Source organism: Dipteris shenzhenensis, chromosome 10, assembly GCF_047967505.1.
Source record: "Dipteris shenzhenensis isolate YYH24624 ecotype China chromosome 10, Dip_SZ_1.0, whole genome shotgun sequence".
In the NCBI taxonomy this organism is placed as follows: domain Eukaryota; kingdom Viridiplantae; phylum Streptophyta; class Polypodiopsida; order Gleicheniales; family Dipteridaceae; genus Dipteris; species Dipteris shenzhenensis.
This window is the reverse complement of record NC_141605.1, coordinates 21,495,497-21,512,449: the sequence shown is the minus strand read 5'-3', so window position 1 is coordinate 21,512,449 and position 16,953 is coordinate 21,495,497.

The window sequence follows — 16,953 nt, the reverse complement described above, 5'->3', positions numbered from 1 at the left end:
GAAGTTGATCCCGGATCAGCTGTCTACGGCGGCGATGTGGAACGCCACCTAGGCCCTGTATGTTCCAACTAATAATCCTCATCGACGGGAGGATGTAGAGTGGAACACCTTACCCGACCTAGTGGCGGAAACAAACCCCTCAACAGGGGAAGACCTCCTGCTCGAGGAGGGAGGGATGGAACCAAGTGGCGGAAAATCAACAGGGGAAAGAACCCTGGCACCTGAAGAAGAAGCCCTGTCAACAGGAAACCCAATCACTGGCTCCCCAAAAGTAGCGGGCACAAACTCCTCCTCTGGGAAATCTGAACCCTCTGCCAAGGCTGAAAACGAGTTCCTGTGGAGCAAGCCAGATACCGAAGTGCGAAAGATCGCTTGTGAGGGAAGAGGATCAATAGTGTAAGCTATCGCCTTCCCCCTATCCAAGAGAGGAAGTGAGGAATGCTATTTATCCTGTGTCTGCCCAGCCGCGCAGACCTCTCCTGCCTTAAGAAGAGCATCTGGCACCGCTGGATCTAGGGAAGAAGCTGCAACCGGGGAGGAGGTCGAAGCTGCAGCGTCTCGAACTGTGCAAGGTGAGACTGGAGGGACAGCTCGAGGTGAAGCAGAGTCCACTAAAGTATCCTCGTGAACTGAAGGAGGAATCTGCACACGTGTCGGAATCCACTGGAGAGCGTCGCATGCTCTTGAGGTAGGTGGGGGTCGAGGAGTAGGTGAAGGACATGTACCACCCCCCTGTCGAGGCCGAGGAGCAGGTGCTGGACCTGTACCACCACCAATCTGAGGAGGACCGCCATGCGAAGGTCGAGGAGCAGGTGCTGGACCTATACCACCCCTCTGTTGAGGCCGAGGAGCAAGTGCTGGACCTATACCACCCCTCTGTCCCCCCTGTCGAGGCCATGGGGCGGTAGCTGTACTAGAGGGCTTCTTGGGCCTTTTCTTCTTCCTGGGGCAATCCCTGGCAAAGTGTCCAGAGGTTCTGCAAATCCTGCACTGGTCCTATCTGCCTGAAATCTCTACTCTCTGGCGAAAAAAGGAACCATCCGGGCGCTGGATCATAACATGATTTATCTTGAGGTTAGGATCCTTGCAAAGGACCCTGACTCTAGGTACCCCATCAGCCTTGGTTGCCTCTGCAGTAGTCAATGGCAACCCAGGGAGGGGTGGGATCTCAGCAACTGCACCAAAATGCTCCCCAATAACAGAAAGAAGTCGATGGTAAACCTGGGGAAGCCCGGGGAATCTGATGAAGAGCGAGAAGATTTGTTGAGATATCAAGCTCTATCCCCAACATATCTCCTGGATGACTATCATTTATGTCACCGCCTATGTTAGTTGTACTCGTGGTGTAGTTAGACTACCACGTATGTTTTTGGTTTGGGTTCACATATGAACCACGTATTCTAGGTTTTGACATATAGGGTATTTCCCTCTTCTATTGTATTGTTGTTGTGTGCAAAAGTGAAAAAAGGCTTCACCCTCCAACCTTGTGTCCTCTCTCTTTTGTGTGTTGTGAAGAAAGCTGAACTTGAGTCTCCTATCTCTCTCCCTTATTCTTTACATGGTATCAGAGCCTTGTTCGTGGTAAGGAGCTCAAGAAAGAAAGCCAAGTTTGTGGTGTCCTGGTAAGAGGACCAGTGTTGCTTTCCTACTTCGAGTTTGGGAGCAAATCTTTGCAGGTAGCACAGCCAGAAGTGCAGGAGTGCACTGCTTCAGATTGAGAGGCCCTTCGCGGTGCGGCGAGAGCGCAGTATATGCTTCAGGGCCCGTTTTGATTTGAGGCCGTTTCAGGGCCCGTTTTGAAGGCGGAAGTTCTTCGCAGGCACTCAGAAAAAGGCCCTGTTTTTGCTGTGCGACCACCGCGTGGCTAGTCGGTGGAAAGGTGCCACAGAAATTGCATCGTGTGCCTATGTGCAGAGATATTGGGAGTTGCAGATTCATGCCTGTTGCCTGTTGATGCAAAATCGTCACGAGGAAGTGACTGTGTGGTGAAATACCACTTTCGTCAGTGTTGCAGATCTGCCCCTGTGAGGCTCTTTGCAGAAGTTTTGCTATTTGTCCTTCTGAGGCATTTGCTGTGTTTACAGGTTGCTGTTGCAATTCGTGATTTGTAAAATGTCTGAGAATCTGTCTACCATTGTCAGTGAGAAGCTTGACAAGAACAACTTCCAAGCATGGAAGTTCAGGATGACAAACTTCTTTATGGGAAAGGGAGTTTGGGATTACATCAGTGGTGAAACTGCAGAACCAGTTTTGGGTGCTGCTCCCACTCCTGCTGAATTAAAGGCCTTTAAAGAATGGCATGAAAAAGCCAGAAAATGCCTGTATTGGCTGTCCGTTAGCATTTCAGATTCTATGATTGTGCATATACAGGATCTAGAGACGCCTAAGGAGGCATGGGATACATTGGTGAAGCTGTATAGCACAAATACCAAAGCACGAAAGATGCAGCTAAAGCAGGAGTTGCACAATGTGCAAAGGAAAAATCTGAATATAAATGAGTATTCCTTGAAGGTGAAAGGCCTTGCAGATTCTCTTGCCTCCATTGGAGCACCTGTTGATGATGAGGACTTAGTGTCCGTGACCTTGAATGGTCTTGGGAAAGATTATGCACAATTTCGGACATCCATTGGAGTCCGTGAAACATTTCCTGATTTTCAGGAGCTTATTGCTCTCTTGCTGAGTGAAGAGCAAAGGAATGGTGGTTCAGCCACCTCAACTTCTCAAGAGACTGCTTTCTACTCGAATACAGGTAGAGGCAGGGGTAGAGGAAGAGGCCGTTCTGGTGGCCGTGCAGGAAATCAGAACCAACAGCAACAACAAGAAAACCAGTCCTATGGAGGAGGACGTGGTAGTTCTAGAGGCAGGGGGAGCCAAAGAGGCCGTGGTTCATGGCAAAGGAACCAGCAAGTAAATAGCAGCACAGAATGCTATTATTGTGGAAAGCCTGGACACAAGGAGAATACATGCTATAAAAAACAGAATGACATCAAAAGTGGGAAGTTGCAGCAAAGCAACTATGCATCATCAAGTGGGCATGGTGACGACAGAAATGAGCACCTTTTTGTGATGCAGCATATGGTTAACTCCATGTCAGGAGATGCTGCAGCTTGCAATGATGTTTGGTATGTTGATTCAGGTGCCTCTAACCACATGACCAGTCATGGTGAGTGGTTTCATGATGTTAGAAATTTGGATAAGCCAGGTTATGTTGAAACAGGTGATGATACTGCGCACCCAATTACGCAGGTTGGTAAAGTGCCATTGGCTATGCAGGATGGCAAAACGAAGTACTTGGCAGATGTACTTCATGTTTCAAAAATCACTAAGAACCTGGTTTCAGTTGGCCAGATGGTTGAGCAAGGTCTGCAGGTTAGATTTAATCCTGATGGATGCTTTGTTGAAGACCTGAAAAATAAATGCCGCTTGGTTGCGAAAGGCAACAAAAATGGAAGAATGTTCACCTTGGATGTTGATATGCCTGAGGTGAAAGCTGCTATGTTTGCGCATGGGAGAGGTGTCATTGCAGATATTGAGATATGGCACAAGCGCATTGGGCACGTGAATATACAAAGGCTGAAATCTATGCAAACGAAAAACATTGTTGCAGGTTTGCCTAAATTCAGAGTTGAGGGAATGCAAAAGGTATGTGAAGCATGCCAAATGGGTAAGCAGGCCAGACATGCATTTCCCAAAAATGCTAAGGTGAGCAGAAGACCTTTGGAAGTGATCCATTTAGATGTTTGGACAACCAAAGCTGCTTCTATTGGTGGATGCCATTATTATGTGACGTTTATTGATGACTACACTAGGAAGGTGTGGATTTATTTTATGAAGCACAAAAGTGAAGTGTTCAGCCATTTCAAGGCTTTTAAGGCCATGGTTGAAAAAGAGAAAGGTGTGCATATTAAAGTGCTAAGATCTGATGGAGGGGGAGAGTACTTTTCAGAAGAATTTTGTGAATATCTGAAAGAACAGGGAATTCAAAGGAAGTACTCATGCAGGTCTACCCCTCAGCAGAATGGGGTTGCAGAAAGGAAGAACATGCATATTGCAGAAGTAGGACGGGCGATCCTAAATGAGAAAAACATGCCTGATTATTTTTGGGCTGAAGCAGTAGCAACTGCTGTTTATATTATGAACAGAACCCCCACTGCAGCTGTCCATGGCATGACGCCTGAAGAAATGTATACAGGCCAAAAACCAGATATTTCTCACTTGAAGGTATTTGGTTGCATAGCTTATGTTCATGTTCCTGATGAGAAGAGAACAAAGCTGGATCCAAAGGCAGAAAAATGCATCTTTATTGGATATGCTCAGCACCAGAAAGGGTATCGCTGTTATAACCCTTCCACCCGCAAAATGCAAGTGAGCAGAGATGTTGTTTTTGATGAAATGAGCAGCTGGTATGCACCAACTGTTATGGTAGGAGATGCAGATGCAGGAAATGGGAATGCTGCAATAAATGCAGAGCAGCAATCTCAAGCCTTGAGTGGACCCAGAGAGTCCTCTACTAGTGGATCTAATGCATGGACAGGGAGATTGAGATCTAGTGAATCGTCACATGGTAGTCCTGATAGTGTTGTGCAGGTATCACATAAGGGAAAAGAAAAAGTGGACCATGCTCCAGTGTTTGATGTGTCTGCTGGTAGCTCTCATGTTGATGGAGAGTCAAGTGGCTCTGAAATGAGCCTTGATGAGGAACTTGGGATTCCTTCTGTTGTTACACCTGGTGCAAGGAAAAGCAGGCATGATTTAAAGACTCCTGCAACTGATCCAGTTGTACGGAGGTCCACTCGTATTAAGTATCCAGTTGACAGGCTGAGATATGATGGGTATACAGCACATCACTATGCTTATATGGTCAAGGTTCTAGAGGAGCCAAAGCCCACATGTTTTGAGGATGCAGCAGGGCATAAAAATTGGGAAGCAGCTATGGATGAAGAGATGGCTGCCTTGGATGCAAACCATACTTGGGATTTGATGCCTTTGCCTCATGATAAGAAGGCTATTGGCTGCAAGTGGGTTTACAAAGTAAAGCACAATGCTGATGGGTCTGTTAGCAGGTACAAGGCAAGATTGGTTGCCAAAGGTTTTGCACAGACATATGGAATTGACTATGAGGAAACTTTCAGCCCAGTTGCAAGGATGGCAACCGTGAGAGCAGTAATTGCTATGGCTGCTGCAAAGGGATGGTCTTTGCATCAGATGGATGTGAAAAATGCCTTCTTGCATGGTGACTTGCAGGAAGAGGTTTATATGATGCAGCCAGAAGGTTATGAGGATAATGCACACCCCGATTTTGTATGCAGGTTGCGCAAAGCCTTGTATGGCTTAAAACAGGCGCCGAGGGCATGGTCAGACAAGATAGGGCAATATCTTGTCACTATTGGATTTCAGATTTCCAATTCAGATTTTTCACTTTATGTGAAAAGGACAAACAGAGGGATTGTGCTTATAGTCATCTATGTTGATGACTTGATTATTACAGGTGATAGTGATGCAGACATTAATGAAGTGAAGCTGCTGTTGAAGCAGAAATTTGAGATGAAGGATTTGGGAGAGCTGCGTTACTTCTTGGGCATTGAGGTTATTAGATCCCCGAGTGGGATATGGCTGTTGCAAAGGCAATACGGTTTGGACATGCTGTCCAAATATGGGATGACAGGCTGTAAGCCTATTTCTGTTCCATTGGAGCAGAATGTGAAGCTCAATGCAGAAACAGGTGAGCTTCTTGAAGATATTACTATGTACAGGCGCATAGTAGGTAGCTTGATTTACATGACTATAACCAGACCAGATTTGAGCTATGCTGTGGGGCTGGTGAGTCAGTTTATGCAGGCACCGAGGAAGCCACATTTGGATGCGGCTAGGCGCATACTGCGGTATGTGAAGTCCACATTGCATTATGGACTGTTTTATGAAGCTGGGTGTGCATTACAGGTACATGGATACACAGATGCTGACTGGGCTGGTAGTGTCTCAGACAGGAGATCTACTAGTGGTTTTATGTTTTCCCTTGGGAGTGGTGCCATCAGTTGGAGCAGCAAGAAGCAGCCAACAGTTGCCTTGTCGAGCACAGAGGCTGAGTACAGGGGTGCAGCAATGGCTGCATGTGAGGTAGCTTGGTTACGGAAGCTACTTGCAGATATGGGACAGTCAGTTCATGCAGCAGTTGTCATTCATTGTGACAACATTAGCAGCATCATGCTTGCTAATAACCCAGTTTATCATGCTAGAACGAAGCACATTGAGGTGCATTATCACTTTGTGAGAGAGAAGGTTCTAGCTGGTGAGATTGATCTTGTCTATGTCAGCACTGAGGAGCAGGTGGCTGATATCTTTACGAAGGCATTGGGTACCGAGAAGCTTCGCAGATTTAGGAGCTTGCTTGGTGTACGTGAGATGGATTTGAGCTTGAGGGGGAGTGTTGAGATATCAAGCTCTATCCCCAACATATCTCCTGGATGACTATCATTTATGTCACCGCCTATGTTAGTTGTACTCGTGGTGTAGTTAGACTACCACGTATGTTTTTGGTTTGGGTTCACATATGAACCACGTATTCTAGGTTTTGACATATAGGGTATTTCCCTCTTCTATTGTATTGTTGTTGTGTGCAAAAGTGAAAAAAGGCTTCACCCTCCAACCTTGTGTCCTCTCTCTTTTGTGTGTTGTGAAGAAAGCTGAACTTGAGTCTCCTATCTCTCTCCCTTATTCTTTACAAGATTTTCTTATCTGCCTCCACTGGGTCGAAACCAATGTGAAAGGCTTCAAAAAAGATCTTCCTGTGTCCCAGGTGTAAAAACTCAGCCTTGAGCACAGTGCTCGCAGCCTCTGGAGTGTCAAAAACAACCTGGAAAGAACCTCATCCCAAAAGACGAACATCTAACAATCGTGGAGTGAGGTCTGGGGGAAGAGCCGCAAGCATCCACCAGTCTCTGGCTTGGGATCTGGAGGGGTGAGTTGAAGCAGGTTTGACAAGCCCCCAGAGGTTTTCCCTCATCAATGCAAACTTAACCTTCACCTGCCATGTGTGAAAGCCTCTGAGTTGAAAAACTTCAAAGTACAAGCATTTAGTGTAGCAAAGACTTGTAACCAAATTCCATACTACAAATCATAATGGAAATGATGCTTCAACTTGCATGCTTCATAGAGGTGGCTAAATGAAAGTATTCCAAGCAAATCCAAGTATAGCAACTTAAAGGAAAGCTGTAGCCACAGTTGTACTGATGCTATTCAACACTTTAAAACATCAGAAATGCTAAAGTAGCATCTAATGTAGCATCAAACTCACAACATTGTCAAAACTGTCCAAAACAGAGGCCTGAACTTGGAGGGTGCAATTCTCACAGCTCGTAGCTCTATTCAAGGGGATTTTTATGCAGGAAAAAAGGCCTTATACCAAAGAAGGTCCTCCACCAAGGAAGGGCACAATGTTGCGCCAAGTCGCCATTTGTTTGTTGTGCCTCCATTTCTTGACCAAACGAGCTCAGATTTCAACAGCAGCTTGCCTATAGTGTCATGCAGCTCGGGCTCAGAGGAATTTGCAAAAGGGCAAGCATAGAGGCGGCATTACGCGATAGATCATCGAGTAGTCTTTGTGTTGGCGTTGCGTGTACAGAGGAGAACTCTCTAATTGCTTGCAGTTGGAAGGTCGCCCGTACACAAGGAGTCTGCAGCTCAAAGGGTTTCAGCAATGGTCTCTTGTAGGTTGTCTCGATGAAGTTACTTGCTCTAGCTACAGCTCCAATAGGTTCACTTTGTGCTCTTCCTGAGGACTTTGCGAACTTTTGTCTCACGTAATGCTTTTTGCATCTAGTTTGGTCGGCCACAGAAGTCTCCTCTCCACTCTCCTTAAGTACCTCTTAGTTCTCTCACTCGCTTCTTCAAGGGTATCAGAACTACTCGGCATAAGAAATCTCTCCTCTAGGACCCTAGAACTCCTCTTCCCTCTTTCTACTCAACACCAGTAGTGTCCCATGTTGGGATATCTCAAGGTGTATGCCTCAGGCACACCTTATGTTTCTATGTGTGAGTGCTAGAGGCACAGTTAGGTGCCCACAAGCACAGTTAGGTGGTGGAAAAGCCACATAGGATGATTGAGTGAATCTAGGAGCAGATTGAGGAGATGATTGAGGAGCTTTGAAGTCATCAGTGATGTCAGTGACCTTGTATGAGGTGCCTACTTAAGGACCTCTTTCTTCTTCATTCTATAAGCAAGTATTCTGAGTTTGTGTCCACTCTACTCTTTCTTTTCAGTATTCCAACATGGTATCAGAGCCCTTTGATCCCCCTTGAGCCCATTTCTGCCACATCATCATCTTCTTCTTCATCTTCTTCTTCTCCATTTTCCTCTTTCTTCCCAAAATCTTTGAGAGCTTGGTTCTCCATCTACAAACAGCCATTGCCCAAACCCTCTGAGCTGGAAACTCCTCTAGTATGGGCGAACTTCCACCTGCAAGCAATTGAAGAAAAAACGTCTGTGGTGGCTGCCATTCTCCAAACAGCGAATTTCTTCTGTTGCTCAATACTCCCTGCATACTCCGCCATTGCCTGAGCCCTCTTAGGAGTAGATGGGCGACCTCAAGACGAAGATTTTGAGCCATTTTTCAGGTCATTTGGTTCAGTAACGAGGGAGAAATCGTCAAAACTCAGTTTCAGCCTGTAGCAACTCTCCCGGGCAAAAGTGCGCACCATTTCGTCCAACCTCTGTGCTGGACCTTCTCTGGTATATGAGCTTTCTTTTGCTTCAGAAAGCCCTCTTTTCCTTGCTTTGAAGAGTGAGCTACAAGCCCTCCAAGTTCAGCTTTTCAGTTTTGACAGTTTTGGACAAGTTTTTGAAGATGATGCTACATAAAATGCTACTCTAGCATTTCTGGTTTTTTGAAGCTTTCAATAACTTCAGTACAAGTGTGGATTCAGTTTTGTTTTGACTTGCTAGACCTAGTTTTGATTGGAAAATGTTTATTTCATCCACTTCTATGAAGCATGTAAGAAGAAGCATCATTGTTTGAAATCTAGTCACTACTATTTGCTACATTAAGTGCTCATATTTTGGAAGTCTTTCACTTATTTTTGCCTTGTAAGAGAGATAGACACTGCCCAATATCTGGGTTAGACCCTCTCATGGCTACCATATATAATCTTGAGAAGTTCAATGGAAAGGGGTTCCATACATGGCAAATGAAGGTAAAATTTGCATTAATGCGGGAGAACTTATGGGGACTTGTCAAATCTACTCCTACCGCTTCTTCTACGGCCTCAAATGCTGGGGAATCTTCAGCTCCGACACGACCGGCAAGAGATCCAGCAAGAGAAGAAAAAGCATATGGTATAATTGCTTTAGCTTTGGGTGATGATTACATACATCATATATCTGACTTGGAGTCTCCATCGGAAGCATGGCAGAAGCTAGATTTGATTTTTGGTGCAAGCTCTCATATTTCTAAACTATCACTTAAAATCTCTTTCTTTGAATTAAAGATGGCAAGTGATACTACTTTAGCTGCCCATGTCAACTATATGCGGAGTCTTATGACTCAGTTAGCTTCTATCAACTCTCCTATCACCCCTGATGATGCTATGGCAGTACTACTTAAGAGTATGCCTGAAAGCTTTGATCACATTGTAAGCACTTTGAAGAATCTTCCCAATCCAAACCTTGAAGGCATTATCTCAGCTCTCCAAGAAGAAGAAAGACACATGGAGTTAAGGAAAGGCAATGACACTGCTTATGTTATGAAATTCCAGAAGGGCAAGTACTCTCCTTGCAATCACTGTGGAAAGACAAATCACCTTTCAAAGGACTGCTTCAAAGTTAATCCATGTAAGCACTGTGGCAAAAACAACCATAGTGAGAAGTTCTGCAGAACCAAAGCAAAGACAGAAAATGCAAACTACTTACAGTTAATGAGCCTCCACAAGATGAGGCATCCTTTGAAGATTATGCATTTTAAATTATCTCTATGTATGCTCCAGATCACTCTTTTTATGTCAAGGTACTCAGCCTGGATAGTCCTCCAAAATGAATGAAAATAAATTATTGTGTGTTGTGTTTTGTGAACACCTCTGGTCACCTTATGATGTAGGCCATGTGTATGTTTGTTCCATGGTACCTCCTACAGACATTGTGTGCATGTACATGTAGGAGAGATAACCATTGGAAGGTCTGTTTGTATCCCTTTCTGTTTACCTTACACCCAAGGAAACCCTTGCTAGCATGAGAACCTAGCCATAGATTTATCCTTGACCACCATGAGATGGCATGAGAAACTATGAGACTAGATGTATCCTTGACATAGCCTGAGGCATCTCCTTGGGGGGGGTTTGTTGGGATATCTCAAGGTGTATGCCTCAGGCACACCTTATGTTTCTATGTGTGAGTGCTAGAGGCACAGTTAGGTGCCCACAAGCACAGTTAGGTGGTGGAAAAGCCACATAGGATGATTGAGTGAATCTAGGAGCAGATTGAGGAGCTTTGAAGTCATCAGTGATGTCAGTGACCTTGTATGAGGTGCCTACTTAAGGACCTCTTTCTTCTTCATTCTATAAGCAAGTATTCTGAGTTTGTGTCCACTCTACTCTTTCTTTTCAGTATTCCAACATCCCACCGTGATGGCCATAAACTGTTTGAGAAGGGGGGTTCCTATCCTTTCGGAGGTGTTACCGGAGGCCAAAGGTCGCTGGTGTGAGAATCCCAAGTGTTGCAATGCTCTAATACAGTGGATCGCGTGGAGTGCACGTTGCAGTGGTGTGTAGGTGCCATAGGCTATACCGCAGTGAACGACGACGACGACGTACGAGTGCACTATGCTAAATGGCAGTCACATGAGAACTACACAACATGAGCATAAGAAGAAACATCATCATACACTAGTGAACAATCCCCATATCGGAAAGAGATAGGAAGAATGAGAAAATTACCAAGTTGGCCGAAGTACATATCACTCGACCAACACCTACAGGTCACAAGTCACAAGTCACAAGAACACACAGGTCTATCCCCATAGTGAACAGAGGGGTACATACAGGTATCTCCACACTCTCCCCTTGGCGAGCTCGTAGTTCCAGCCTCTATCTCTCCTCACACTCTCCTCTCTCCCGCTCCAATGCCGAACGCCGAATGCTCCATGTTGAATCCCCTTTCCACCTTCTCCTTCATCCTCATCTCCTTGCCTTGGTGGGTCCCCTCTTTGCTAAGAATCTCTTTCCTTTCTCCTAATTGGTCATCCTCTTATCTCCTTAGCTGTTGAGGATAGCCGTTGGCCTGCTGGCTCTCTTGATGGCTCCAGCGACTTCCTGACTCCTTGACTCGCCAGCCTCTTCTAGTCAGGGTGGTGTAAATACTCCATGTGCAGGTGAGCTGTGCACCACTAAACCACTGAACCACTATACACATCTTCACCAAGTGCAACAGCAAATACTCCTGACTGCTTCATGTGCTAAGCTCTTCGATGAGATCACCTTGGGCATGGTACTCCTGGTTGACCTATGGTTGACATGTGTCGATGCATGGTCACCTCGGATATGGTGCTCCTAGATGAACCCATGGATGAACCGTGGTTGACACATGTCACGCATGATTGACATGTGGTCAACCCTTCATGTCATATGGCTGACATGTGTTGACACATGGTCAACATGTGGTCAATGCATGAAGATAGCAACTACGTGGGGTGTCTCTATTGTAACACTCCTCCCCTTCTCCTTTCCCCTATGTACACTGCCCTCTCCCTTCCTCCACTCCTCCACCTCCTTTCTCCCCCCTCCTACTCCGACCCCCTTCCTTCCCCCCCCATACTGATACGCATCCCTCATCCTCTTTTCCTCTACCTCCCTTAGCTACCCCCTCCAAAAAAGATGGAGAAAAAATTAAAAAGTTTAGCTTACGCTTTCTCCTTTAGCCGTTCCACATAGTAGGAATTTGTCAGATTCTTAGTGTTTGAAACGGCTCTTCTATCCTCGATTGACAAATGGGCTCCCATTCAGCCAATCCTTGACCGATTCCATCGGCCGCCGTGAGAACCGTTACTTTTTCAAAAGATGAGTTGCAGTAGCCTAAGAAGGATGTAGAGCTTGCGAGATCTACTACACTCTTTGCATGTCATCTATGGATCTCATCCTTCCAGGTTATAGGCCAAAGATTGGATGCTTGCAACTTTACCTACCAGCATCACCCCTTGACTTAAAGATGTTTGCTTGTTGGGGCGAGGTTTTTTCCATGCAGTTTTCAATTCTCCAAAGGCTATGAGCACCTTGCTCAAAGCTGGCCCTCTACAGCAGCTGGGCTACATTAGGATTTTTTTGGCTCCCTTCACATTGGTCTTTGACCGAGTAGAAGAGCATAGGCATGGCACCTACCTCTTCATTAGGTTCCTCGGACTTCCTCAAGTTTATCATCACCTTCTTGCCTTCATTAGAGAGCGGTTCGGGGTTGTGACTGAGATTCCTCCCTCGTCAAGTTTCCTTCTACTACAACGGAGGCAATCAAATCAGAGAGTTAGGGTCATTGTTGATGATCCAAACATATCTGATGACCATAGCATGCTACAATGCCCAGTTGGGTCTTTTTTTCGACAGAGAGTAGAAATTACGAGCAGACAGGATCAATGCATGATTAGCAGAACCTTTGGGCATTTTGCTAGGGAGTGTCCCAAAAAGAAGAAGAGATCTAGAAAGCCTTCTGGTACAGCTCCTTCTTGACCTTCTCAGAGTGCTCGACCATGATAGAGCGTTGGTACAGCTCCTCTATGATAGAGTGCTCTAGATTGACTGCTTTGGCTAGAATCTTGTAAAATATTCCAAACATTGTGATGGGTCTCCATTGGAATATAAAATTCATGTAACCAAACCTTTGAAATAAGATGAATGAGACCCTCTGTAAGTGACTCCAGTATAGTACTAGAGTCCCAGGGTGCTCTGGACTCTAATGTGTCTCTGTATAAAAGACTATGTCGCGGCCTGTATAGGATTTCGAGAAGTTCCCTGGTTCTGACCATAAGGTACCATTACAGTTCCAAATGGCGCAGGACAGGGTTTCGGATATCTGAGTCTCATAGACCCCGCTTCCCTATGTAGGGGAGGGGAGAGGTGCCCTACACGGGCCTGTAAGAAGTCGTCCCTCTCGTACCACTGCCCACTTCCCCTCCTTCCGAGCTTGATCCCGCTACTGTAGCAAAGAGCGCCTCTCCTCATCCTGTAGAGGTGTGAGGTCCTCATCCATAGAGATCGCTGGCTGATCTCGAAGGACTAACCTGCATCATAGAGCTGAAAGCCGTACCTAAGTGTCATGGAACCGTATGATCAGGGGTTGCTCTCGGTTGGGATCCCTCCCCACCCGCCATGCCCGATCTATCCTGTGCTCAGCCACACCCAGGGTAGCGGCCACGAACACAATCACATCTACCATCAGTGTAGCCTCAGTGCGTGGGATTCTGCGTACTCTGATGTTGAGAGCCTTACTGGCTCTTTGCTGCTGCTCCATGAGGGTAGCCGAAACGGTTACCCTTGCGGGTTCCCATTTGGCCACGTCAACCCATCTGGAAGTCTCCTCAATAGTAGATTGCATGCTCGCAATCTGTGCCTCGACCACCGGGGTACTCCCTGGGACAGTGTGTATGGTTGTGACCTCCTGTTGGAGCTGTATGATATCCTGTCTAAGTCCCTGAATAAGACCCGCCTACTCTCGAATGGCCCTAGTCTGCTCCTGTATGATGCGGCTCTGCTCCTGGTTGAAGCGGACCTGCTCCCATGCAAAGCGAGTCAACTCCATCTCACACTCACGAAAATTATGTATCTCCATGAACAAGGTCTCACGGGCCTCTGGTGTATCGGCCCACCCATGTCCATGCTGAAACTGTGGTGACTGTGGCATGAAAGTGTGGGACTGAGTTTGGAAACTGGACGGTGACTAGGTGAACTGGGTGAGGAACGGAGATGACAGTGGAATGGATGAGGCAGTCCCAACGGGGTGTGGGAGCGTGGGCTGACTGAGAGGGAGAGTAGAGAGTGAAGCGTAATGCGGAGCAGTGTATGACACCTCCGAAGTAGGGGTCATAAGCGGTGCGAGAGCTGTAATAGGAGAGGAGGGGAAGGGAACAACAACCGGTGCCATGGGCATGAGTATGTCACTGATCGTAGATGTAGAGGGAGCTGAGACTGGAACTAGAGTTGAGCCTAAAGCAGGGGCTGAAGTCAAAGTAGAGATAGAGATAGAGGGAGCTGACTCTGGAGCTGAAACCGAAACTGAAACTGTAGCGGGAGCTGAGGTTGAGGTAGAGATAGAGGTTGTAGAAGCTGAGGCGGGTCCTGCCTTTGCCTTGCTGTCTACCCCGAGTCCACTTCGGTTGTAACGTGTGTTCACATCCTCCAATTTCAGTTGTGTCGTTTGCTTTTTTTTGGTGGAGTTGTTGTCGTCTTTTTTGGCTTTGTCCCCTATTTCTCTTGGACCCCCTTTTTTTTTTTCTTTTTTTTTTTTTGGTCTTAGTGTTCGACCGGGAGCGGGAGCACCGCCTCCCCCCCCATAATGGGAGGCACGTCCAGTGCGAGGTGGTGGCGAGGCGGGGTGGAAGCGTGAGGTGGAGAAGGAGAAGCTAAGATGGTGAGGAGTTTTTTTTTTTTTTTTTTGGGTGAATAAAAAAAAAGGGAGGGAGCAGAGAGGGGGGTGGCTAGGTAGGCTAAGCATAGCAGCAGGTATGGCAAGCAGGAGCAGCTGGAGCAAGACGGAACGAGCTGGAGTAGGAGCTGGACTCGAGAGGCGATGGAGAGAGAGTCCTTGACGGAGAAGTTGATGAACGAATGGAGCTACGACGGGTTGGCTACGAACGGAACTATAGGAGAGGCGATGGAGCGATAGGCTATGGTGATGGAGCGATAGGCTATGGAGAGAGGTAGGCTAGGGAGAGAGATAATGATACTCAAAGAGAGACATAATGAAATGGAAATGAAATAGCAAGAGCAATGAACAAAATGAAAGTACTCACATATGTAGACCAAAGAGCTTGTAGGCTTGATACTTGATTGATGTGAAAAGTGACAAGTACAACTCTTTTATAGAGCACACACACACACATATGACTACCAATGCATATCGGATAACTCCCAATGTGACACGTGGCATCCATAGGATACACTAGACTAAAACTCACACTACGACTCACTAGAACAAACCAAAACTGACTCAGCTTGACTCCATTTCCTAATAGTTGCCTTCAGTCAAAAAGAAGAAACGAAAGGTGGCATTCACTCTCTTAAGAGAGCATGTTGGGATGCCTTTCTTTTTGAGCCTTGCTTGAGAGGTCATTCTGAAGGAACATGGTGGAGAGAGGGATAGAAAGAGGGTAGGCTAGGGAGAGAGGACGTGATACTCAAAAGGAGACATAATAAAATGGAAATGAAATGACTAGAGCTGAGAGTACTCAGATGTAGCTTGTACCTTGATACTTGATTGATTTGACACTAGACAAGTACAGCTTTTATATAAGAGCACACACACACATATGAACACCTATGCATATGGGATAATTCCCAATGTGACATGTGGCATCCATAAGACACACTAGACTAGAACTCAATCTAGGACACACTAGAACACACCTTGGCTTCATATTCTAACATCCCCCCATGAAGGCAAGGTGAGAGACTACTGGAATGGAACCAAGGATAGAACATGACTGTGACAGGACTACTAAACTGTGCAATGTCTGAACTAGACATGGCTCCCATGCCAACTTAGAGGCTGAAGTTTGAGCATGGTTCAAAGGTCGGACTGAGCACTCACATGGCTTTACGTCCCAAACATGACTCTGAGGCTCATGTCTCAGCATGGATGCATGAACAACTCAGAGGTCTAGAAGACCGATGCACCAACATCCTGGAACTCATATGCCAGGCCTGATAACTAGACCCTATCAATGCCAATACATGGCTCCCACAGTACATCCCCCTCTTGACTCCAGGGACTAACTAGAAACATGGAGTCACACACCAAAAATATAAAAGAAAAACATCATTTTAGGAGGACTAACCAAGGCAGAGGACCTTTAACTCAAGCATAAAAAATATAAAAGATTTCATTCATTTCATGCATAGCAAGGGCAGAGAACCCATGAGCCTGAAGTAGCTACTGCACAAGAGTGTGCACATCCTGATGCGAAGAGGTATGTCGGTGAAGAACCAGGCAAGGATTCCCTCGAATGATGTGTCGAGAAGGCCATAGGAGCAGCTACCAAGGGTGATCACATCATGACTCTTAATGTGCCAATTGAAGAGTCACCGAATGCGCAGAAGAGGCTCAAAAAAATGAGTGAAAGTGCTCAAGGGAGTTGCCTAGTTGAAGATGCAAATTGTGGGCAGCTCAAATCAGATTCGTGAGCACCAACAAATCAGGGGCACCCGCGAATCGGGAGCAAAGTGAGGGCAGCTCAGCTTAGTGGTTCATGCGCATTTGGAGAGGCAATGAGTAGCAGAAATGGCGCACCAATTGAAGCAAGAAGCAGCTGAAAAAGGTAGATGGGCAGTCTGTATGGGCAGACTGATAGGATTGCGAACAGTACGGAGGGCTGGTACGGATCTGTTGTGCACAATGGCAGAAGCAGCAACAGTTGGCGCCAGTCCCGATGACTAGTACGGGCTTTGTACAGCCTTGGTGCAATACGGATCAGTCTGTACGGACTGTACGGCCTGTTTGCAGCGGGCTGGAGCAGTTGGAGGCAAAGCTACAAAGGCGGCTGATGGCGAGGCAAAATAAGTGGCCGTTGGTGAGGCATTTCGGCAAGAAGGGGTAGTTGATGGGGCGAGGTAGATCAGCTCCAAGTCAGCTCCGAAGGTGAGGCTAAGGAGTGAAAGGGAGCCCAATCATGGAGGAGAGAGGAGCTTCCATTTGCGGGCTTCTCTCATCCTCTAGGTAGAGCATGAAGAAGGGGAAGGTAGGAAGGGAGGCTCTGATACGACAGG